This window comes from Rhinatrema bivittatum, chromosome 2 (genome assembly GCF_901001135.1).
Source record: "Rhinatrema bivittatum chromosome 2, aRhiBiv1.1, whole genome shotgun sequence".
NCBI classification, from domain to species: domain Eukaryota; kingdom Metazoa; phylum Chordata; class Amphibia; order Gymnophiona; family Rhinatrematidae; genus Rhinatrema; species Rhinatrema bivittatum.
The window spans coordinates 710,284,827-710,310,539 of record NC_042616.1 but is presented as its reverse complement, the minus strand read 5'-3'; the positions used below and the strand labels follow the sequence as shown (position 1 = coordinate 710,310,539).

At 47.7% G+C, this 25,713-nt stretch overlaps 1 long non-coding RNA gene across 1 annotated transcript; it reads right to left on the bottom strand.

The window, feature by feature from the left end:
* Positions 1–838: 838 nt before the first annotated feature.
* Positions 839–25,713, bottom strand: LOC115085563. Its single transcript, XR_003854895.1, has 3 exons — positions 25,587–25,713; positions 25,060–25,209; positions 839–895 (listed from the first exon to the last, which is right to left on the bottom strand). It is a non-coding gene; the product is annotated as an uncharacterized LOC115085563 (long non-coding RNA).

Here is a 25,713-nt window from a genome sequence, read left to right as displayed (position 1 = left end):
TTTTCTATATAATTGTTTTGTGTTTTCTTCTCAAGGTCCCCCCAACACCATATGTGGAAATCACTTAAGTGTTTTGTCTTTGAATGTATGTGGGGTACACTCGGTAGTGAGACGATATAAATTACTGAAAGCTATGCCGCACTTCAACACTATCACACTGCTACAAGAAACACATCTGACAGATTTAGAATATGCTAAACTTAAAAAATACTAGGAAGGGTGTTATATTTTGCTTCTATCACTCCCCATACGGCAGGTGTAACTATATTTATTTTACTCCATAAGGCCCTCCATTTTCAAGTATTTATTTATTTAGAAACTTTTTTATACTGATATTAGTGGTTACATCATTTATTTATTTTTTATTTATTTATAATTTTTATATACCGACATTCTTACATTAAAATGCAAATCATACCGGTTTACATAAAACAGAAAAAGCAGGAAAAAATATTTCCATAGTCAAATACAGAGAACATTTATAATAAAATTGTTAACAAAGGCATAAGGTAGGAACTTGAAAAAAGGTTACTTAACAGAAAACGTAAAAGAAAAAATAGTAAATGAAGCACAAAGAGTTGATGTCGGGGGAGGGGCATGGTCACACATCGCAGTCACCCATTTCCCCTCACCTCCTGATGATAGTTCCGTTTCTTTTTTTATTATTTAAGATGGTGTTCACTTCTTGCGGGGGGCCCAGGATGGAGGGTGGCCTCCCTGCTCGCTGGCGCCTGATGGTGAGGTGCTTTTCAACTGCCGCCGGAGCTCACAGTGACGTCGGGGGAGGGGCATGGTCACACAGCGCAGTCACCCATTTCCCCTCACCTCCTGATGATAGTTCAGTTTCTTTTTTATTATTTAAGATGGTGTTCACATCATATCGGTTTACGTCGAACTGCAGGTAAAAAATACATAGAACAGGGGAGGGGGGCTGCAATTAGTAGTTAAAATAATCAAGAATATCAACGGCAGATATGTTTTTGTAGAAGACAATTTATTTGGGAATCATATTGTGTTGAGTAGCATATATGCTCCCAATGTTTATAAATTATTTTTTTTCAAGTGGTGAATATCTTATCGCAATTTTCGTATCTTACTTTGATACTGGGAGGAGATTTTAATCTGGTCTCTGATTCTTCAGTAGAGTTCCAGCAACATCTTCCACTTTGCTGGATTAGAATGGGGGTATGCCCTATCTGGTTTCATTTACAAATTTTGGGTGTATGGTGGAAACCCTACCTTCTGATATTGATTTCACACATTATTCCAGAGCATATGATTCTAAATCTTGTCTGGGATTACATACTCATTTCAGAGTCTATTTTTTTCTAAGGTAACTGGTGCTGGAGATATCAGATCATGCAACAGGGTGGGTAATCTTTAAGGGTTTTCCCCCCTTATTTTGGGGTAAGGTGGTGATATTCAAATGTGAGGGAAGTCTGATAAGCAATTTCACTCAGATTTGATTATTAAAGTCTACATAATCTTTCCATTTATCAAACACCACAAGAGGGACCCTATATTATTCTAGGAAACTGCAAAAGAAGTTCTCCACGGAGAAATTATAGTTTCCTAGCGTGTAGCGGATGGACTCAGGACCAATGGGTACAGTGTACTCCTGATAGCAGTTGGGAGACTGAGTCAGATTTCAATCTGACGTCAGCCTACATATACCCGTGCAGGAAGCTCTGCTCTTCAGTATTTCTCTGTCTCCTTAGCAGTTTGGGACACAACACACTTGCACAGCGTTAGAAAGTCCAAACCAAAGAAGAAAGAAAATCTTATCTCTACAAAAAGAGCCCCACTCTCCTGCGGTGATACCTATGGGTCCCTCCCCCAGTCGAGAATTCCTGAGGTGATTTCTGAGATCACTCAGAGGTAAACCTCGGTGTGCACTTATCTTTTAAGTTCAGTGGCTGAAGTGCTCAGATTCAGAAAGCTTATGGGTACAGCAGGAGAAGATATCTTATTCTAGCCCATAAAAGCAGGTTAGAATAAGTCTTTAGTGAGTAGATGGAAACAGGGGCATGGGATTGCCTGATATTAGATTATATAGTTATGCAGCCAATTGGGAGATTGGCTTATGAATACCTCCATTTATTGCATTCTGCAGTTTGAAGCTGCTATAGTCTATTTCCTAGCGTGTAGCAGATGGACTCAAAACAAATGGGTATAGTGTGCTCGTGCTAGCAGTTGGAGACGGATCTGATGTCAGCACGGGTACATATACCCCCACAGGAAGTGTAGCAAATCAGTAATTTCCGTCTCCAAAGCAGTTTGGAGCTACCTCACGCTCGCTGAGCGTGTTTCCAAATTCTAACGACTAAATTCATGGAAGAAACCTACTGAAGTCGAGCCCCGCACTCCTGTGGTGATACCAGGCGGTCACTCACCCAGTTGAGTTTCCCGAGCTGACTTCCGTGGTCCCTCAGAGGTAAGAGCCTCGGTCCGGTGGCCGGTTCGCGGCAGGGACCCAGCCTCCGAGTGAGAAGGGCTCGGGCACGGCTTGGCCCCCGAGCGAGACGAGTTGGGGCGTGGCCTAGAGGCAGCCTCGGTCCTGGCGTGGACTTGGCCCCCGAGCGAGACAAGTTCGGGCGCGGCCTAGAGGCAGCGGGTGCACTTCCTTAAGCGCGGCGGTGAAGGTATTCACCCTCTCCCCCCGCAGCCGGAGACCGCCCAGGTCGCAGCTGGGAAGCGCCGAAGACAAGCTAAGGCCTACATCTTTACTTGGTCTCCGAGGAAGTGTGGACTAACTGGGCCTGCCTACGAGGCAGCCCGCCTGGGAGGTCGCCATTTTGCCTGCCTACTCATCTTCGCCACTTAAGCGCACGTTGCTAAGCGCACGCGATAGGCGCACGTTGTTAGCGCACACGATAGGCGCACGTTGACTAAGCGCACGCTACTAGAATACGCGCACATTAATAAGACGCCTGTTATAGGCACACATTTATAAAGACGCCCGTTATAGGCGCACGTTTATAAGACGCCCGTTATAGGCGCACATTTATAAGACGCCCGTTATAGGCGCACGTTCTAGGCGCATGCTGTTAAGCGCACATGTTAGGCGCACATCGTTGGGCGACACCGAATTTCAGGCAAATGGAGCATAAGAGAGCCCATGTGTCCGCAGAGCCGGCACCTCCAGAATCAGGCATGAAAGTTCTAAGCCTCTGCTCAGCATGCAACCTCAGAGCCACACAGAGCGAGGAAGCAGACTCCCTATGTGCCCAATGTGAGGAGGCCATGGGAGTTCCAGCACAGGACCAGTCCCAGCCCAGCGGTTCCTCAGGGAACACACCGGACTTAGCAGGCCGTGGAGAGCAGCCAGGGAACCCGAGAGACCTGGTGCCCCTACGGCCGATCCGGCTTCGCTTTCCTGGGTGGAATTATTTAAGGGGATTCACGCCTTTGTCCAGATGCAGTCTGCTCCTCGTATGGGTCTTTCTGTCCAGGTTGACCCGGCCCCTGGACCCTCGAGACCTAGGCGCGGCCACTCGCCACCCAACAGCCCCGATTATGGGGATTCGGATTGCTCCGAGGAAAATGAGGAGCCCCCCCGAGGAGAGTGAACTTCCCTCGGAGATAGAACCATATCGGACCATGAGATGCTTCTTTCGGAAAGAAGATCTTCCAGGCCTGGTCTCGCAATGCTTATCGGATCTGGCCATTCCAGGCTAGGACACCCCAGGGGACCCTAAAATGAACCCCCTGCTAGAGGGCCTGCACCAAATGGCTCACCATTTTCCCCTCCTACAAGCAGCACAGCAGCTAATCGATCTGGAATGGAAGGCACCTGAGGCCTCATTCAAAGGGGGTCGGGCCTTGGCAGGCATGTACCCTCTGGATCCGGCGTCCAAGGAGCTGCTGGCATGCCCCAGGGTAGACGCCATCGTTAATGCTATTGTGAAGCACACTACCATTCCGGTGGAGGGGGGAGCGGCCCTCAAGGATACGCATGACCGACGCATGGACACCATTCTGAAACAAGCCTTAGAGGTAGCAGCCATGTCCCTACGAATCGCGACTTGCTGCACCGTGGTGACGCGTTCCTGTTTATCACAAGCGAGAAACAACACCCCGGGAGAAGACATGGAATCAGCTCTCGCTTTTCTCACTGACGCAGCCTCCGACCTCATCCGTACGGCAGCCAAGGGAGTGTCCTCCTCAGTGGCAGCCAGGAGACAGCTTTGGCTACGTAATTGGGCGGCCGACTCGTCCTCCAAGACACGACTCACAAGAATGCCCTTTAAGGGTTCCCTACTGTTCGGCAGCGATCTCGAGAACTGGGCTACTAAATGGGGGTGCCTCTCCATTATCCCGTCTACCAGAAGACAGGTCAAGGAGGAACCAGCGTTCTTTTTCTAGACCATCCAGAGGTAGAAACTCTCAGCACTTCAACCCCTACAGGACTCGCTATCAGGCACCTCGTTCTCAGGCCAGGAACCAGCCCTTTCGGACTAAGCACAACAAGAAGAGAACCGGCCCGGGTTCTGGCCCCGGCCGCAACCCACAATGACAATCAGCCGACCGATCCGAGGGTAGCAACCATAGGGGGCAGGCTAACCCTCTTCTACCGCAGGTGGGTCGAGATCACTTCAGACCAGTGGGTCCTCGCCATCATCCGAGAAGGATATTACCTGGATTTTCTTCGGCTTCCGCTGAACAAGTTTGTGGAATCTCCTTGCTCACCGATCAAGAAAGCGGCACAAGAAGTGACCTTACAGAGGCTCCTGGCCCTAAGAGCCATAATCCCAGTACCTGCAGGAGAGATACATTCTGGGCATTATTCCATTTATTTCATAGTACCCAAGAAGGAGGGCACTTTCAGGCCCGTCCTGGACCTCAAGTCAGTCAATCGACACCTACGGGTCCCCAGCTTTCGCATGGAAACTCTGCGGTCTGTCAAGAATTCAGTACAGCCAGGGGAGTTTCTTACCTCCCTAGATCTGTCGAAAGCCTACTTGCATATCCCAATCCATCGGGATCACCAGCGCTATTTACGCTTCAAAGACCTGGATCAGCACTTCCAGTTCCGAGCTTTACCCTTCGGGTTAGCCACCGCGCCGCAGATCTTTACCAAGGTCATAGTAGTAGTGGCGGCAGCACTCAGGAAGGAAGGAGTTCTCGACCATCCCTACCGGGACGATTGGCTGATCAGGGCAAAGTCACCGGAGGAGAGTCACCAGGCAACCAACAGAGTTATAGCTCTTCTGGAAAGCCTAGGCTGGGTAGTCAACATAAAGAAGAGTTCCCTACAGCCGTCCCAGTCGCTGGAATACCTAGGGGTCCAATTAGACACTCAAGAAGACAAGGTCCGACTGACCTCCAAGAGAAAGTCAAAACTCCGGAATCATCTGCAGGTCCTGCTGAGCGCCAGCCGGCCCACAGCTCGGGACTACCTACAAGTCCTCGGCCTCATGGCATCCACTCTGGAAGTGGTGCCATGGGCGCGGGCTCATACGAGACCATTGCAATGCGCCCTTCTATCTCGATGGAGCCCACGATCACAGAACTACGCCGTACACCTACCTCTGCCGGCCAGAGTGCGGAATCAGCTACGGTGGTGGTTACAGCCCGGCCACATGAGCCGGGGGTCAAGAATGTCCTCCCCAACCTGGATTCTGCTCACCACAGATGCCAGCCTGAACGGATGGGGAGCACACTGCGAGGACCTCACCGCCCAAGGGCGGTGGACCAGAGAAGAGTCAAGGTGGAACATCAACCGACTAGAGGCACGGGCAGTCAGGCTTGCGTGCCTGCGATTTGCCCACAGACTTCGCGACAGAGCGGTCAGAGTGATGTCAGACAACGCCACCATGGTGGCATACATCAATCGACAGGGCGGGACCAGAAGCCAACAAGTGTCCCTAGAAATAACTCCCCTGATGATTTGGGCAGAAGCAGATCTTCAGGACATCTCCGCCGTCCACATTGCCGGGAAGGACAACAGGACGGCAGACTTCCTCAGCAGAGAAAGCCTAAATCCGGGGGAGTGGCAGCTGTCACCCACAGTTTTTCAGATAATTGTGGATCGATGGGGGATGCCAGCCATGGACCTATTAGCGGACAGGTCCAACGCTCAAGTTCCCAGGTATTTCAGCCGCAGGCGGGATCCTCGAGCCCAGGGGATCGATGCCCTGGTACAACCGTGGCCTCTGGGGATCCTGCTATACGCCTTTCCTCCGTGGCCCCTGCTGGGCACCATTGTACACAGGATTCAGCGACACAGAGGCTTAGTTCTTCTAGTGGCCCCGGACTGGCCAAGAAGACCCTGGTACGCAGACATGAGAAGACTACTGGCAGGGACTCCTCTACGCCTGCCTCCGCACAGGGACCTGCTGCAGCAAGGTCCCATCCTCCACGAGGATCCAGCTCAATTCTCTCTTACGGTCTGGCCATTGAGAGGGCTAGACTGAAGGAAAGAGAATACTCAGAGCCGGTAATCGATACACTCCTCAGAGCACGCAAGTTCTCCACATCACTAACATATATAAGGATCTGGAGAGTTTTTGAAGCCTGGTGCGACTCTCACAGCACCAATTCACATACCGCTAAGATCCCTCTCATTTTGGACTTCCTACAAGATGGACTTCAGAAGGGTCTGTCCGTCAGCTCCATCAAGGTTCAGGTAGCAGCACTGTCTTGCTACGGTCCCAGGAGTGACGGCAACTCCATTGCCAAACACCCAGACGTTTCCCGTTTCCTGAAAGGAGTCAAACACATGCGCCCGCCACTGAAGTGGCCAGTGCCCTTGTGGAACCTCAATCTAGTATTGGAATTTCTAGCGGGATCCTCCTTCAGGCCCCTTCGAGGCCTGTCTCTCCGTTTGTTAACCTTGAAGACGGTGTTCTTGCTGGCCGTGTGTTCAGCACGCCGCATCTCAGAGCTACAAGCACTGTCCTGTCGTGATCCATTTCTCAGAATCACTCCAGAGGCGATCCATCTTCGCACAGTTCCTTCCTTTTTACCCAAAGTGGTCTCACAATTTCACCTCAACCAAACCATATCCTTGCCTACCACGGAAGGTTTGAAGAAATCGGAAGAAGGTCGAATACTACGCCATCTCGACATCGGCAATATACGCAAGTCTGCAAAACTGGCTGCCCACTGGCACAGTGCCTTGATGTGCACTAATGTAATGTATGTGCACACAACAAAGTGGTAACTACAAAAGAGGCCCACTGGGGATTTGGCTTCAGAGAGCAGCGCTCTCCCAATATACCCAAGTCTGCAAAACTGGCTGCCCACAGGAACAGTGCCTTGATGTGCACTAATGTAATGTATGTGTATGTATCTGTTTTTTGCAGAAGTCATCAATTAAATTTGTTTTATGATTATTCCATAAACTGGACATGTCGGTGAGGCCACTGTAAATACAAATGTAGGCAAATAAATCCCTTAAATTTCTGGGCATATCAGCACCTGCAGCATCAGCTAATGTATAGTCCCAAACATTTTCATCGGTTGTCAAACCTTGCACTTTAGCAGCCTGAAAGTATGTGTCGTATTGAACTCCATTAACAGTTTTTAGAAATTCAAAAGATGTTGCTCCAGGCACATGCAATAGTATCAATCTTAAGAAATATCATTCAGTATCACTGATGCTTAAGGGATACATTCTTCCAATTGTTTTTCCAAATCCAGCTTTTCTAGGTAACCATTTGCGGTCTTTTTGAATGAATACAAAGTGTTCTGGGATCTCACTGTATTTGTATACGCGTGCTGCATCATTTTCTCAATTCATGTTAAACCATGCTGTTAAAGTGGTGTCCTTATCTTGCTGAAGAGCTCTTGAAACACTTTGTAAGTCAGGTCGATATACAACAGTTTGTTCACCTTTGAGATGAATTGCTAGTCTCATTATTGAGTGGCTTTGTTGATGCATTTCAAATCGAAATATTCTCCACACAGCCTCAGGAGGGCTGACATATCAAGAATCAATATACGTTTCTCCTTCATCAACTTTAAAATTCACATTGGCGCAATCATTGCCTTTAAATGCATATTTGAATAAATATTTAACACTTTTAAAAGAAGCACAAATTTCAACATTAATGTGACAATTGTAACGAAGCGATAAGTAAGGATTGTAAGGAACAACCCAACTATTATCAATCCTATGTTTATCAACTGTCACTGGATCTAGTTTTCTTCTCCGATAAGTAGGATATCCGTCCTCATTCGTAGCCGTTTCATTTTTTAAATTTCTTTGGAAACCCTTTGGAACACTTTCCATCAACTAAGCATGGGGAATTGGGATTTCTTCCATCACATGGTCCATGTATCATGTTTTTTATTATAATTTTGTGCAATGTAGGCTGCAAGTCAGCATCTGGAATTTCTGCGGAAACAATTCGATCAATTGTGACTATATCTTTTGGTTTGTCGCTGAAAGCCAAGGTAAAGATCATATGTGCATGTGGGAGCTCTCGTTTTTGAAACTCGATTACCTAAACATATGCGTTTACTTTTCCAAATATTTCATCCTTTACAATTTCTTCCATAAGTTCTTTAAGTTTAAAAACCCTATCAACCAAGTCTGGTCTATTTCCAGCTGCTTCACCAGTTGCCATATTTTCTGTAATTTCTTTCCATTTTGGATTACATGTCATTGTAATAAAAAGGTCTGGTTTACCATGCCTCATTGTGATTGCCATTGCATCTTGATAACATTGTTGCATATTTCTGGGGCTACTGGTAAACCTTGATGGCAAAATAAAAGAAAATTATTCCTTACCTGCTAATTTTCGTTCCTGTAGTACCATGGATCATTCCAGACTGTGGGTTATGTTCCCTGTCCAGCAGATGGAGTTAGAACCAAAAATTCCCAGGGGAGGACTTATATAGCCACGCCTCCCTTGCCTCAATCCTCAGTAACTGGACTAGCAAAGCCAAGACGAGAAGAGACAGAACCAGAGGAATCAATTAATCTCAAAAATATAGAGAAAAAATAACAGCTGTAAGTGACAGCAACTAACTTGTACTCAAAAAACTGTAACTGAGAACTTGCAAACAGCACTGTGTTCAAAGACACAGCTCGCAATAACTAGAGATACAGAGTGAAAATATTGTGAAGACAGGAAAGCAGGGATGGCTCACAAAGAACCCCCAAAACCAGGGAGGGGTCTGGAATGATCCATGGTACTACAGGAACGAAAATTAGCAGGTAAGGAATAATTTTCTTTTCCCTGTACGTACTAGGATCATTCCAGACTGTGGGATGTACCAAAGCTTCCCCATCATGGGTGGGTCGCGGACAGCCCTGCCCGTATGACCCTGTCTCCAAGCTGACCGTGAGACGGCGCGCGAATGTCTAGACGATAATGTCTTGCGAAAGTGTGGAGAGACTTCCATGTGGCCGCCCTACAGATTTCCTGAGAAGAAACTGCAGAACTTTCCGCCCACGACGTCGCTTGAGCGCGGAGAGAATGCGCCTTAACAGCTAAAGGTGGAGACTTACCCACTCCGATGTATGCGGCTATAATCGCTCCTTTCAGCCAGCAAGCGATTGATTGTTTGGATGCCATGCAACCCTTCCTGGGTCCCGACAAAAGGACAAACAAATGATCGGAGAGTCGAAATTCATTAGTGACCTCCAAATAATGTATCAAAGAACGTCGGACATCCAACCGACGCAGGTCAGAAGAATCAGAGGATAAAAATGACGGAAGCTCTATCGATTGGTTGAGATGGAAAGTCGAGACCACCTTCGGCAGAAAAGATGGAACTGTCCGCAGGGATACTCCCCCTGGCGTGAAACGAAGGTATGGCTCCCTACATGATAGAGCTTGTAGTTCAGAGATCCGACGTGCTGAGCTGATCGCCACCAGGAAGATGGTCTTAAGGGTGACATCCTTGAGTGTGGCTGAAGTCAGAGGCTCAAAAGGCGGTGCACATAGAGCCCGGAGTACCAAATTGAGATTCCAAGAAGGACAAGGTGGTCTAATTGGAGGCTTCAAGTGTTTTACCCCCTTTAGAAAACGTAGGATATCTGGATGTGAGGCCAGGAGCTCCCTGTCATTACTACGTAGGAAGGCTCCCAACGCCGCCACCTGCACACGAAGAGAATTATAGGCAAGGCCCAAATCCAGACCAGCCTGTAGGAAGGAAAGCATATGTGTCACCGAGGCCTGCGTTGGTAGAATCGATTTTGACTCGCACCATTCCTCAAAAACATTCCATACTCTGACATAAGTAACCGACGTGGATGTCTTCCTAGCTTTCAGGAGCGTGGAGATGACAGATTCTGGATATCCGCGCCGTCTCAATTGACGCCTCTCAAAAGCCAAGCCGCAAGACAGAAGCGATCTGCCTCCTTGAAAAATATTGGTCCTTGGCGAAGAAGACGTGGCAGATGACTGATCCGAAGAGGGCCGTCTACTGCCAGATTGAGAAGATCTGCAAACCATGGTCGACGAGGCCACTCTGGTGCAACTAGGATCACCAGACCTTGATGCGTCTCTATCCGTCGGATAACCTTGCCCACTAGAGGCCACGGAGGAAAGACATACAGGAGACACTGTCGAGGCCAGGGAAGAACCAGCGCGTCGACTCCTTCCGCGCCGCGCTGACGCCTGCGGCTGAAGAACCGGGTGGCCTTTGCATTTGACGCGGTTGCCATTAGATCCACATGGGGTCTCCCCCAACGCTGTACTATCCTTCGCATTGCGTCCTCTGAGAGTTCCCACTCTCCGGGATCCAGGTGTTGTCGACTGAGAAAATCTGCCTGAACGTTGTCCACGCCCGCTATGTGCGAAGCTGCTAGCCGCTGTAAGTGTAGCTCCACCCATGTCATCAACTCGTCGGTCTCCAACGAGACTAGATGGCTTCTGGTGCCCCCCTGGCGATTGATGTACCCCACTGTGTTTGCATTGTCCGAAAGAATCCGAACCGCTCGACTGCGTACCAGTGGGTAGAACCCCTGCAGCGCTAGACGGACTGCTCTGGTCTCCAGCCGATTGATGGGCCAAGTGGACTGTTCCATCGTCCATCGGCCTTGGAGAGACCTGTCCTGACAGACCGCCCCCCAGCCGGTGAGACTGGCATCCGTGGTGACGACCACCCAATCTGGGTTCTGTAGAGACACTCCCTGAGCTAATTGTTGAGGGTCCAGCTACCACTGTAAGCTGAGCAAGACAACATCCGGGATGGGCAGTACTGCTTGAAAATCTCTCGACACTGGGTTCCATCGCGAAAGCAGAGACCTCTGGAGAGGCCTGAGATGAGCGAAGGCCCACAGAACCAAATCGATTGTTGAGGCCATGGTTCCCAGTACCTGGAGATAATCCCACGCCGTGGGAGCAACTAGTGCCATGAACCGTGTTACCTGAGCACGCAGAGCCCGAGCTCTGTCCGGGTGCAGAAATACCTTGGCTCGGCTGGTGTCGAAGTGTGCTCCCAGAAAATCCAGCGATTGGGACGGTATCAGTTTGCTCTTTGAGAAATTGACGATCCATCCCAGAGACTGAAGAAGCTGTACTACCCTGTCTACAGCACGGTAACCCTGCGTCCTCGACTTCGCCCGAATGAGCCAGTCATCTAGATAGGGATGTACAAGGATACCCTCCTTGCGGAGCACCGCCGCCACCACTACCATGATCTCTGTGAAGACACGCGGAGCCGTCGCCAGACCAAAAGGGAGAGCACGAAACTGAAAATGCTGTCCCAAAATCTTGAAGCGTAAGAAGTGCTGATGATGGTGATGGATCGGGATGTGAAGGTATGCCTCTGTAAGGTCCAAAGAGGCCAAGAATTCTCCCGGATGCACGGCTAATAACACTGAACGGAGCGTTTCCATACGAAAACGAGGAACTCTGAGACACTTGTTGACCGTCTTGAGATCCAGGATAGGTCGAAAAGTGCCCTCTTTCTTGGGAACCACGAAGTAGATTGAATAATGACCTTTTCCCAGTTCAGAGGCCGCTACCGGTACTATCGCCCCCAGCTGTAGCAGACGATCAAGAGTCTGTCGGACTGCTAATTGTTTGAGACGGGAACCGCAAGGAGAAAATGATCTCGGGGTTCGTGTACAAAATCTAATACGTAGCCTTATCTTAAGATGTCCAGCACCCATTGATCCGACGTAATTTGGGCCCACTCCTTGTAAAAGAGAGTAAGGCGACCCCCCAGGTGGGGGATCCCCTCTTGGGTCCTTCTGGCATCATTGTGAAGCCTTCGAGGAAGGACCTGCCCCTTGAGTATCCTTACCGTGGCGGCGCCCTCGAAAGGACCGGTTCCAGGTGTGTGATCGTGTAGAAGGAGCCCGAGGTGTCTGCTGTCTAGTAGGACGTGACCTCCGTTGATTCCGGTACCTATTTCTGGAGGAATAAAAAGATCTAGAAGAACGTGGACGATCTTCTGGTAGCTTGTGCACCGCATTCTCATTAAGAGATTTGATGATCTGATCCAAATCTTCCCCAAATAGGCACCTACCCTTGAAAGGAAGGGAACTCAGGTGCGTCTTAGACGAAGCATCTGCCGCCCAGTTGCGTAGCCACAAAAGACGACGAGCGGACACCGCCGCCACCATGGAACGAGCGAGGACCCTTAACAGATCATAAAAAGCATCAGCTCCATAGGCAACCACCGCTTCAAGTCTATCAGCCTGAAGAGTCTCTGCCTGTGGCAAAGATTGGGAAGTGAGAAGCTGTTGTACCCAACGCAGAGCTGCTCGCTGTGCTAGGGAACTGCAGATAGCAGCCCTCATCCCCAACGCTGAGACTTCGAAGATACGCTTGAGGTAAACCTCGAGCTTGCGATCCTGGACATCCTTCAACGCCGTCACGCCTGTGACCGGGATGGTAGTATGTTTCGTGACCGCGGATACCACTGAATCAACAGCAGGAACCTTAAGAATCTCCAAGAAATCAGTGGGGAGAGGATATAACTTTTCCATGGCTCGACCGACTCGAAGATTGGCCTCAGGAGTATCCCATTCCCTTGAAATCAATTGCAAGATGTTGTGATGCGTGGGAAAAGCTTTCGCTAGAGGTCGTAAGCCCGCTAGGAGAGGATCCCCTTTCTTTTTTTTTTTTTTTGTAATTTAAAGATTTATTAACAGTGGCAGATATACAAACCAATAGAATACCAATGATACATTTCAAATCAGTATCGGAAGACAGAGCACATCAACATAAATATCGAATTGCACCCAGAAAATCAGTGTCATAGAAAAGCGAAATGTACATTACAAATCCCACTGTGATTTTCTCCCCTAAACCCCCCTCCCTCCCCCCGTCTCCATAGGTACGTTGAAGTAAGAAGTTGGTGTGTTATAAGAAAACCTCAAACAACCACCCAAGCAGTCCCCGAAGGAGAAAGAGAATACTCTACATAAACAACCGCCGAACACATCAGGGAGAAACATTAGATAGAGAGGCCTTCCAGCTTGTATATGTCTGCCAGGTTTTGTCAAATTTATGCATACTTTTATGTCGGAAAGCCGTGATTTTAGACAATAAATATATTTTGTCTACTTGTTGTTGTATCACTGCTTTTGTTGGTACCCTGGGATCCTTCCAAACCCTGGCTATTGCCAACCGTGTGGCCAGGAGGACATAATGGGCCAGCCGATTGTGTTCTTCAGGTAGACCCACAACCTTAAGCCCTAGTAATGCCTGAGCTGGGCCTACAACTGGGAAACCCGGCAACATCTCCCCCAACCACTGGCGAATAGCCGTCCATAAGGTCTGTAGAACGGGACAATCCCACCACATATGAAGAAAAGAGCCCACTGACCCACAGCGCCTCCAGCAGTACTCAGTAACCCGAGGCATAAATTTGTGCAACCGTTGAGGATACATGTACCATCGATACATAATCTTATAAGCATTTTCAATCAGGGAAGTAGCAATATAGCCTTTCCCACGGCTTTGGAATATCGTTTTCCACTGCTGATTAGAGATATCCATTCCCAAGTCCCGTTCCCATGCAAGTTGAAAGCTCGATTTTGTCCCAACCACCCTCGCCAGTAATTGATAAATTCCTGACAACAACTGACTAGAAGTGTCAGCTTTCTTACATAATTTTTCAAAAGAAGATTGACCAAGCGCCAAATGTGGACCAATCTGAGTAGTTCTCGCAAAATGAGCGAGTTGCAAATAGGGGAAATAGGCTGAAGCGGGTAAGTGATACTGGCGCTGTAAAATCGGGAAAGGATTTAATCCCGGTCGAGCCCCAGATATGACCCCATTCCAAAATTCCCGTCCTCTTCCAAAGAAGGAAGGCCGGATTATCCTGTCCAGGACGAAAGTCCTTATGGTCATAAAGACTGGAGCTAGCATGATACTCTCTCCGCTCGACAAGACGATCGCCATGCTGATGCCATAACGAGAGAGTATCCAGTATAGAAGGAGATAATGTAGTCCCCGGATCCACTATCCATGTCCTCCTAGGCTGCCAAAGGAGAGACCGCAGAGGAACATCCCCAAGCAATTCCTGATTAATTTGTATCCATTGTTTAGGATTCCTCCTCTTATGCCAATCAACCACTTTTTTGAAATGAGCTGCCCAATAATATCGGGCAATATCCGGAACACCGAGCCCACCCATCGCCTTGGTCCGAAATAGGACGCTCCGGGCAACCCTCGGCCTCCGTCCAGCCCAAATGAAATTCATACATTTCCGTTGCCAGAGTTTAAGTTGGAGGGCAGGAACAGGTATGGGGAGAGTTTGAAAAAGATACAGTAATTTTGGTAACAGGGACATCTTGAACACCGCCATCCGCCCCATCCAGGAGATGTGGTATCTGCTCCACTCTTCCATTTCCCCAACCAATTTTTTCCATAAAGACCCATAATTAAGAGGGAAGAGATCATGTGACGCGCTCAATTGCACTCCTAAATACTTGATATGAGAAGAGGCCCATCTAAAAGGAAACAATCCCTTCAAATGTACGACGCTTTGTGGGGTGAGATTAATGTTCAAAATCTCCGATTTCTCCCAGTTAACCCGGAAACCCGAAACCCTACTAAAGGCATCCATCTCCGAAATCAGCTGTGTAAGGGAGAGTTCAGGTCTAGTGAGGGTAAGTAAGATATCGTCGGCATAGAGGGAGAGCTTAGACGAGATCCCTCCCATCGTTAGCCCCTGTATATTCTCCTGTCCTCTAATTTTAATTGCAAAGGGCTCTAAAAACAATGCAAAAAGCAATGGAGAGAGCGGACAGCCCTGCCTGGTTCCCCTTCCAACGGTAAAATTGGAAGAGTAACCACCATTGATCTGTAAGCAAGCCTGGGGATCACTATATAATTGCCTTAACCATTGTAAAAAGGAGGTACCAAAACCCATACCCTCCAATGTGCAAAACAGATATGGCCAGTGAACCATATCGAACGCCTTTTCGGCGTCTATGGAGAGAGCTATGGTGGGAACCCTATACCGCTTTGCAAACCAAATGCTATCAAAAATCGTGTGAACATTATCCGCAGTTGTCCTCCCCGGGATGAACCCCGACTGGTCCGTATGAACAAGCTGTGAAATAAAGCAATTTAACCGTGTGGCTAAAATTTTTGCCAAGAGCTTCACATCGATATTAAGTAAAGAGATAGGTCGATACGAACCACAAAGGGAGGGATCTCTCCCAGGCTTCAATAACAGGGTGATCCCGGCCGTATTAGCCTGGGGGGATAAAGCGGAGCCCTCTCTCAGAGAATTAAAAAAAGTGAGAAGAATGGGTGCCAGGATCGTGGCAAATTGCTTATAAAATCTAGGCGTAAAGCCATCTAACCCAGGGGATTTATCCGCTTTAAGGATTTTGATAGCTTCCGTGACTTCCAATAAAGTAATTTCTTTATCCAGAAATTGCCGCTGGATAGCTGTGAGTTCTGGTAGAGAAACATCTGCTAAATACTGAGAGATATCCTCTACCGAAACCTGGGAGTCCATACTGTACAATTGAGCATAAAATTGAAGGAATCGCTGTCTAATCGTGGTATTATCAGTCAACAAGACTCCATCCGTTCCCTTAATTTTTTGTATAGTGGCTTGGGCTTGCTTACGTTTCAGCGTTTGATCTAAATACTTCCCGGCTTTATTCCCCCCCTCAAAGAACCGCTGTTGCGCCAGAGTTAACTGATGAGCAATCCTGGCTGAATCCAGTTGCGCTATCTGATCTTTGGTCTCTTGGATTGCCTGTGAAATCTTAAGATCAGTGGGGTCAACCATATGAGAATGCTCTAAATCCGTAAGATGCAGTAACAACCCCTGCCGTTCCCCCTCAGTTTGTTTTTTAACAAATGCGGCTCGGGAAATAAACGAGCCACGTAGGACACATTTTAGATACTCCCAAAGAACCCCTGGATCCATCCCCTCAGTATCATTGGTGTGCATGTAGTCCTGAATATCCCTAGCAATCTGACGTTGGAACTCGCTATCTTCCAGTAAGGAATTATTCAGCCGCCAGAAGCGTTGCCCTTTATCATAATTTTTAATTTGAAGGGTGAACCAAATGGGAGAATGATCCGACCAGACGATCGGTTCGATATCCACAGCCCTTACCATATTTACTCGCAACCTATCCACCAAGAACATATCCAGTCGAGAGTAACTGCTGTGAGGGTGCGAGTAAAATGAATAGCAGCGAGACTTGGGATATCTAGAGCGCCAAATGTCAATCCCAGAAATCAGGGATTGGATACGTTTTAAAGCTTTCCGAACCAAGTGGAGTCAGCGCTACGCCCCGTAGAATTATCCAGGACCGGGTTCAGGGTCGTGTTGAAGTCACCACCAAGTATTACACTCCCTTCTGCTTTATTGGCTAGAGTATCATACAGTTGAGAGTAAAAAACTTCCTTATGAGAAGTCGGGCCATAGATTGACATAAGGGAATACAGCTCAGATCCCACCCTAATATTCAATAATAAATAGCGCCCTTGAGAGTCAGCATGAATATTCAGTAACTCATATTGTAAATCCTTTTTGAGAAGGATCCCCACCCCTGCATATTTGTTATCTTTAGTGGCCGCAGCCCAGTATTGATGTGGATATTGGGCATTTTTTAATAAGGCCTCGTACCGTTTTCTGAGGTGCGTCTCCTGTAAATAGATCACATCCGCCTGTAAGCGACCCATTTCCTGAAAAAGAAGCTTACGCTTACGCCCAGAATTTAGGCCCTTGACATTAAGAGAAACAAATTTAATAGGAGCCATGATAATTATAGGGTCTTATTGATAGTAGAGGGCCCGACCCAAAAAGCAGACTGGAGCATTTCCCCCCTAAGCGAAGGAAGCCAAGGCAGACATAAAAAGCAGCATACCAACTAGTCCCCAGTTTGAAACCACCATGATATCTATGAAGAAATTGAAACCCCCCCTCCCTCCCCCGCCCCCTTTGAACCTCCTGGGAAGGATACAATCGTTCCCAGCAACTACTGGAGGAAAAACCCATCCTGAAGCAAGGATGAAGCCTCCCACCCTTTAGATATCAAAAAATTACTATTGCTATCGCGGCTAAGTAACATGATCAGATAGAAGGAAGCAAAATAGAAAATCCAAACAACTTGTAGAACCACTGCTCATCATGCTGCAGCCAATAAAATAATACCACAGAAATGTCCACCGGCAGCCATAACTAGGGCAAGGTAACCTGAAAAAGAGAAAAGGTTAGATATAGAGTCACAAAAGTCATGGCGGCACTTCTTCCACGCGGACGTCACTGGGGTTTCTTCTCAGGCGTTTGCCCCCCTTGGGAACCCGCTGCCATCTGGGGGGTTCCGTGCGTCGACCCTTGGGAACCTTGGGGTCCGAAGTGGGGACCTCCACCATCATGCCCGCCTCCATTGCCGCTTGTACTCCATCCTCAAAAGTGTGAGCTTTGTAAGACTTCCCCTCCACCTGGAACCAAATGCCAAAGGGGAAGAGCCATCTGTACCGTACTTTCGCCGCAGTGAGGGCCATAGTAATTGGCTTAAAAGCGAAACGCTTCCGCAAGGTAGTGGCAGCCAGGTCCGCATACACTGCAATATCGTGGTCTTTCCACCGCCAAAAGCGCTGCCTGCATGCTGCAGTAGCAAGTTTGTCCTTATACTGGAATGAGTGGAAGCATACTACTATGTCTCTGGGGGTATTGCCCACCCTGGGCCCCAACGACCTGTGGGCTCTCTCAATCTGATTGCTATGAGTGGACTCCCCACCTTCCTGTGCCTGCTCCCCCAAGATCATGGCACAGATCCGCTGAATTACCGAAGCACAGTCCTGGTTAGCCTCACCCTCCGGCACCCCTTTGAAGCGCAGGTTACAGCGTCGGTTTCTATTTTCGATGTCCTCAAGCTTGTCAGCTAGCTCCGTCTGTCGGGCCTGCAAGGTGGAGAGATCTTTCTGTTGCGCAGTCCAGCGCTCATCATGGTCGTCCAAGCGCGTGTCCACCTCCGCCAGCTGGCGTGCCATAGTAGCATGCTCCTCCCTTATCTCCTGCAAGGTGTTTGCAATTTCAGCTTGAAAAGATTTTATATCCGTGCGGAGCTCTGTGAACCACGAGCGCATTTCCGCACGAAACGAAGAATCCTCATGCGTGCTAGGCGTTGCGCACTCCGGCTCCTCTGGCTGCCGTTGTCCCGTATCCGCCGCCATTTTGTGCGCCGCGAGCGCCGCAGCTTCCCCTAGCTTGTTATAAGAGAAGTGATGTAAATCAGGGGGAGATTTTTTCGCCGCCATGAAGCCCCCACGTTCCGCTATCGAATGTGTGCAGTGGTTAATAAAAGCGCCGCGATGAACGCAAAAGATGCACCGAAAAACACCGACGGGTGAGGAGCTCCACTCTCAAGCGTCCAGCATGGGAAGTGACGTCACTTCCTCCTCTGGGATCCCCTTTCTTAATCTTCGGATCCTGAGCCACAGGATCCGGAGGAGGGTCAATGTCCATTTCCTGGAGGATGTGGGGGATGAGATCATCCAATTCCGCTGCTTGAAAAATACGGAGGACCCTCGGGTCATCACCTTCTACCTGGCCCCCCAACGGTTGTTGCAGCGGTATAGGAATCACGGGGGGGGAAGCCCTCCCTAAGGGAGGGTCTGCCGTCGAAAGCTGTGTCAAGCAGGCCAGTTTGGGGGGAGGGGGACCCCAAATTCCAAGATTCGGATCCCTGCTCTGTAAAAATGCCTTGTGCATTAAAACAATGAATTCTGGCGAAAAAGCGGAAAGAGCTGATGAGGGGCCCCCCGAGACGTCGTCCCCTTGCCTGCCCTGGCCCGTTCCGCTCCGAAACTCCATACTGTTAGAGGAAACCTGGAGAGGAGCGTCAACGTCCTCCTCAGAGAGAGCTGCCTCCGAGTCAGCTGAGAAAATGGCCGCCGTTCCCGCGCTGAGGGGAAACGGGGCATGCCGCTTCCTGCCAGCGCGGTCCGACTCTCCTCCAAGCTGCCTACCAGGTAAGCCATACTCCCCCTCAGGAAAAGCTGAAGAAAATCCCTCTGAGGTCTGCTGAAGCCCGTGCCGAGCTCTGGAGCCGTTCGGCGATTTTTGCATCGCGGCAGGAGGGAGGGGGAGGGGCGGCTGCGGCGCGCGGCAACAATTGAAGCGGCGAATTAATAAAACTCTTCAGCCTCCGGACCCCTCACCGTCCCCAAGAGACCGTCGGGGAAAAATGCCGTCCCGACGGTGAGCAGCTCCGGGGAATGGGTCGTCGCAGAGCTGCAGGGCGGGAACTCCAATCACTCCCTGAAAGGGAGGAGGGGAAAAGGAAAACTCCGGGGCTAGGGGGAGCGGTCGGCACTACAGACTTTCACCCCTCATAAATTCCTGTTCCTACCAACGACTGTAAATGAAATAAAAATAACACCACACTCTAGCCAGGCAAGGAAGAGGAAAAAACAAAGAGGTAGGAAGAGAGAAATAAAGTGACAGGCAAAAAACACAGCCTGTCAGCAAGTTCCTGACTGGAAAACAGTGTCTCTCTTTGAACGGAGTGGTCCTGACAGAACACTACAGAACCTATCCCTTAGAAGAAAACCTTTATCTAATATTATTTAATTGATTCCTCAAAGAGAAAATAAAACTAGAAAAGTGCTGGGGACCACTGTGTCCTCTGCTCAATCTGCTGGAGTTAGAACTATACTGAGGATTGAGGCGAGGGAGGCGTGGCTATATAGGTCCTCCCCTTGGAATTTTTGGTTCTAACTCCATCTGCTGGACAGGGAACATAACCCACAGTCTGGAATGATCCTGGTACATACAGGGAACCCGTGTTCCAGCATTTAGTGCTTCACCATCGTTCGCAAGATGTTGTAATTCATTACGATTTTCTGCTCTCAACTCTTTTTGCTTGCTTCTTATGAAGTTGAGATCATTGCTTTCAGCTTTAACATAAGCATCGACAATGTATTGTTGTGTCAATCGTCCTGCTCTTAGGAAAGGATTAAAATTGTCCCTAATTTGCAAATAATATGAATAATATTGTTTAAGGGATATTTGCCTTGAGCTTGTTGCTCTCACATTGTGCAAAGCTAAGCCAATACCCCAACTTTGTTCACCATTCGGAAATAAAAGGGGATAACAAAGAGCATCCAAATTTCTGTCTCTATAGTCTACTCGACTCGTTCCATGTACACTTCCGTCGGGTCTCAGATGAACCAATAAATCTCTGTTGATCGGAGGTTCCCCATCAGGGCTGACAAACACCACAGCCACCTCATTGCAACGTTGTGGATTGTATCGTCTAGGATCTAAAGCTCTGTTTTGTAAAATTATCATACGTATATTGGAATTGTTAACATCATTACCATGTAGTTGTATTTGTTCTTTTTCAACCTCATGCATCATTTTGTATGCTCGGTCTAAGGGATTTGATCCAATAACTGTTATATCCAAAAACTGTTTATATCCAATAACTGTTTGATCCAAAAACTGTTATATCGATTTTAGTATATGTAATACCTATTAATAATGTCAATGTAAAGCCTGTTGCTAAGTTATTGTTAAATGTAAACCGCGGTGATGTATCTCTTTACGTACTGCGGTATATAAAAACCCTTAAATAAATAAATAAATAAATAATATCAGCTAACTTTTCCATTACATGTCTTTTGCAAGCCTTGTTTGCAGCTTTATCATCCTTTCATCATTTGCAAGTGACTCGTCTAAAATATATAACTGAGCATATTGTGGATCCTTATCTTCAGGTGGATGAAGAGTTCCTGAAAGGTGATACATTTGTCCGTGTATTTTAAAGCAATATGGACCGAAACCTGTGGGGACATTAATATTTGCTCCAACTGATACAAAGGCTAAAGCACTATTGTAGGATCTTATATTTTTCATAAATATTTGAGAATCTGGATCTTGTCCAGTCATCAGGTTAATAATATAATCATTTGTAGTTATAGCTGGCAAAACAATAGCTCCTTTATTGCAACAGACATTAAACTTTTTGTCACTTGGGCGTTCATTGGTAAAATGTTTTGCATTACAATGTTCACAAATGTTGTTTAAATCACCAAGGTCGCTAATGTATATATTGCTTTCCTGAAACTCATCTAATGTTCGTAAAGCTTTCTTTCTAGACATTTCAAGGTCAAGTAAGCGATTTCGAATCCTTGAGTTTTGACGTCTCTGTCTTTCTGCAGCCCTTTGTTCTTCATTCCGATTCACTCTTAAATTGTGAAGTCTTTCCAGCTCTGCCTTTCTTTCTTCTTGAGATGTATTTAGACGTCTAATTCTTTCATTTTCAGCTTTCCTCCTTTTAAAGTGAAAATCATGAACAGCCCACTGGTTGTCCGTCATTTCTGGCTTTCTACATGGCATATTTTTTCAGGATCAATTAGGCAGTGCGGCAACTTTCAGTCACGTAGCCAGTGAGCAATGGTGAATGAATCTGGCAGGTTTGTTGCCTGTAGGCTATATTCAGTGTTAACCAATATTTTTTCTGAATCAATTAGGCAGCGAGGCAACTTTCAGTCACATAGCCAGTGGGCTATGTTTAATACATGTGGCTGTTTTGTTGCCTGTAGGCTATATATTCAATGTTAACCAATTCAGAATCAATGAGGTAGTGCGGCAACTTTCAGTCACGTAGTCAGTGAGCACTGGTGAATGAATCTGTTTGCTTTGTTGCCTGTAGGCTATATTCAGTGTAAACCAATATTTGTTCTGAATCAATTAGGCAGTGTGGCAACTTTCAGTCACATAGCCAGTGAGCAATGGTGAATGAATCTGGCTGCCTGTAGGCTATATATAGTGTTAACCAATATTTGTTCTGAATCAATTAGGCAGTGAGGCAACTTTCAGTCACATAGCCAGTGGGCTATGTTTAATACATGTGGCTGCCTTGTTGCCTGGAGTCTATATTCAGTGTAAACCAATATTTGTTCTGAATCAATTAGGCAGTGTGGCAACTTTCAGTCACATAGCCAGTGAGCAATGGTGAATGAATCTGGCTGCCTGTAGGCTATATATAGTGTTAACCAATATTTGTTCTGAATCAATTAGGCAGTGAGGCAACTTTCAGTCACGTAGCCAGTGAGCAATAGTGAATGAATCTGGCTGCCTGTAGGCTATATTCAGTGTAAACCAATATTTGTTCTGAATCAATTAGGCAGTGAGGCAACTTTCAGTCACATAGCCAGTGGGCTATGTTTAATACATGTGGCTGCCTTGTTGCCTGGAGTCTATATTCAGCATTTACCAATATTTGTTCAGAATCAATTAGGTAGTGTGGCAACTTTCAGTCACATAGCCAGTGGGCTATGTTTAATACATGTGGCTGCCTTGTTGCCTGGAGTCTATATTCAGCATTTGCCAATATTTTTTCAGAAACAATTAGGCAGTGAGGCAACTTTTAGTCACATAGCCAGTGGGCTATGTTTAATACATGTGGCTGTTTTGTTGCCTGTAGGCTATATATTCAATGTTAACCAATTCAGAATCAATGAGGCAGTGCAGCAACTTTAAGTCACGTAGCCAGTGAGCACTGGTGAATGAATCTGGCTGCTTTGTTGCCTGTAGGCTATATTCAGTGTTAACCAATATTTTTTCTAAATCAATTAGGCAGTGAGGCAACTTTCAGTCACTTAGCCAGTGAGCAATGGTGAATGAATCTGGCTGCTTTGTTGCCTGTAGGCTATATTCAGTGTTAACCAATATTTTTTCTGAATCAATTAGGCAGTGTGGCAACTTTCAGTCACATAGCCAGTGAGCAATGGTGAATGAATCTGGCTGCCTGTAGGCTATATATAGTGTTAACCAATATTGGTTCTGAATCAGTTAGGCAGTGAGGCAACTTTCAGTCACGTAGCCAGTGAGCAATGGTGAATGAATCTGGCTGCTTTGTTGCCTGTAGGCTATATTCAGTGTTAACCAATATTTTTTCTAAATCAATTAGGCAGTGAGGCAACTTTCAGTCACTTAGCCAGTGAGCAATGGTGAATGAATCTGGCAGCTTTGTTGCCTGTAGGCTATATTCAGTGTTAACCAATATTTTTTTCTGAATCAATTAGACAGTGTGGCAACTTTCAGTCACATAGCCAGTGGGCTATGTTTAATACATGTGGCTGCTTGGTTGGCTGGAGTCTATATTCAGCATTGGCAACTTTCATTCACTTATCCAGTGGTCTTTGTTTAAGAGGTAACCAGTTTTAGAGAGAAATAGAAAATCAATGTAAGCAGGATGTCAGTCAGCATTCGGTACTTCACTGACAGCTGCTCTCTCGAAACACAATTTGAGCGGGAAGTTGGTAAGTGCACTGTGGTCTGCGTGGCACCTAACTCACAGCTCCTCGCTCCAAACATAAATCCAGTGTTCTTTTTTTTTCCTTTCCTCTAAAGAGTTTACTGTGCTGTTGAGAGAGCTTGAAAAGTTCCCACATCTGTTGTATGTTTGAGAGTGACGACAACACAGCGTTTCTCTCCCCCCTCCCTTGTCGAGGAGAGTTTGTGGAAGAAGGGAACTGTTGTGACAGGCTAAGTGTGAAATGCATGGGATGCTGTTGGACTCTCCCTCCGGGCAGACTCTACCCTGCTGAACTTGTAAAATGCAGAGGGCGAGAGATGGCCCAATGGGGAACTGCCTCTCTTCATACTGCCCTCCCTCTGTACTGTGGCTTCGCACTCATCCCAAATCCCTCCCCCCTTCCCCGGCGGCGAAGGGAGTGCGGGCTCTTTTGGTTTTTTTTCCCTGTACTTGCCGTTCGTGTGCGCTTCTTGGGGGATGGGCTGGGGATTTGCAAATGACGTTGTGTATTGCTCGGGGCTTACCTCAGATGACATGATTTGGGAAGTGGCAGCGCCTATGCTGCAGTGTGTGTGCCAGCTGCGTTGCCTTTCTTTGCTGTTTTCACTTGTTGGAAGGATCTCTGTGCCTTGCAGAGTCAAATTTCTTCCGTACATGCCCCGGCTGTCCTAGCTCCCTCCCCCCTTCCCCAGCGGGAGGGGAATGCTCTCTCTGCAAGGCACAGAGATCTTCCGTGCATATCCCGGCTGTCCTAGCTCCCTTCCCCCTTCCCCCCTTCCCCAGCGTCGGAGGGGAAGACTCTCTCTGCAGAGATCTTCCGTACCTGCGCCGGCCGTCCCAGCTCCCTCCCCCCTTCCCCGGCATCGGAGCACTCTGCTTTGGGGCTCAAATCAGCACTTCCATCGGAAGGGAGCCCAGACCATCCACGCATGCGCAGCTCATCGGTCCCAGCCGCTCTCTACTGCGCATTTGCGGCACGTCGGTCTGGGCTCCCTTATAGGTATGATAGTTTGCTGGGGCCTAAAAAGCGAGGGGGTGGAGTGGGGGCTTACAGACCTGGTTGGCTCATTTGCGGCCTCATAATGAGCAGGGTAAAACACAGAGGTGATGGTCTCTGTAGCCTTGGCACTGAAGTTCTTTCGGGGGCAGGGGCGGAGGCAGAGATTTCTATTAATGCCGGAGGAAGGGGGGGAGGGTAACCATGGAAATGGGAGGGCGGTTGCTAGCAGGGGGAGGGGCAGCAATACAAGGCAGCCGTTTGAGGAATAATGCCAGGATCCCTTCAAGCACAGAAAAAAAAAGGTGCTGCTCGTTTTCAGGCCAAGGCAGGGAGAGGTAGTGTAAAGGGATAAACAGAATAAAATAAATATATAAAATGATTTAATAGTTAGAAGACTTACCTGTTCTGTAGTTCCACAAGTAGAGTCCAGAAGGTTCAGATTTTCTAGTGGCCAGAGTTGTGCCAGAGGCAGTGACAATTGCAGGACAGAGACTGAAGACAGCACCCAGTCTTGCTATGAGGGACTGCCAGAGGCAAAGGCCAGGCGGAACTGAAGAAAGAAAAAGAACCCGTGAAAGAAGATGAGGACTGCAGCTACCCAGAAGCAGCGTTGTGTTACCAGTGATCAGCTACTGTTAGTGCTTCTGGCAATGAGCAGAAACTGCACTCAGAATGTAAAGGACTCCGGACCAAGATGGGTCACAGCTAATGATGGAAAACATTTCAGGAAGTGACAACAAGCAATGGAGAGAAAGGCAGAGGATGGCAGGAAAGGAATAAACAGATGAAGAAATAAACCGGGAGGATTGAGCTACTATCAATGGTCAGATTAAATGATTGAGAAAGAGAGAGACTGACACTTCTGACAGAGATCTCCTCCTGAGATGAGAGCTGTATATAAAAATAAAAAGAGAAGAAGTTGCTGACCTCCTGCTGCTGTCATTGCTGAGGGTGTCTTAAGGCTGATTTTGGTATTTTTTTATCTTTTAGTTTGTTCTGGAAACTGGCGTGGAACTGCTGGATAGGGGAAGGCATGTTAGAAAGGATAGTGCAG